At 30.5% G+C, this 541-nt stretch overlaps 1 protein-coding gene across 1 annotated transcript in view; it reads left to right on the top strand.

Annotated features, from left to right (window-relative positions):
* LOC105448323 overlaps window positions 1–541 on the top strand; it is a 49,136-nt gene that overhangs the window by 945 nt on the left and 47,650 nt on the right. The gene's annotated exons all lie outside the window — the stretch shown is intronic.

Raw genomic sequence — 541 nt, 5'->3', positions numbered from 1 at the left:
TCCAATACACATCAATAAAAATAATTTTTATTGAAATACAAAATTCCAATAATTTTTTTTTTATATCGTGTAATTGATCAACATGATTTTTTTAAAGGAATTAAAAATATGCATGTACAAACTTTCGATAGTGGACGATACATTGGAAGCACTCGGAGTACCAAAAAAATACCAACGGTTGCGTAATTGGATAATTCGAATAATAATCGGATGGATTGTATTGTCTTTGTTAACGGATGCGTTGGAGAATGTTCTCTTTATTTATCTCTACAATTACAATATCGCTAGTATCTGTGCTCTATTTCTGGAATCTCATTTCTACCATGTCAATAATTTAAGTTCTTTGATTTGGGCAGCTATGTTACGGTCGGTATATTATATATTTACTTTGTAAGTTACTTACTCTCACAGCCAATACAGGGTGTCCCGTAACGCTTAATTAATATTTCAAGGCGTGAAAGAGAATGAAATTTTGAACTAAAAGTTTCTCTTTCAATTTTGGCTCAGACCATTTACAGAGTTATTAACGAATAAAGTTAAT

This window comes from Wasmannia auropunctata, unplaced genomic scaffold (assembly GCF_000956235.1).
Source record: "Wasmannia auropunctata unplaced genomic scaffold, wasmannia.A_1.0 LD336088.1, whole genome shotgun sequence".
Lineage (NCBI taxonomy): Eukaryota > Metazoa > Arthropoda > Insecta > Hymenoptera > Formicidae > Wasmannia > Wasmannia auropunctata.
This window is presented reverse-complemented; position numbering and strand designations above follow the sequence as displayed.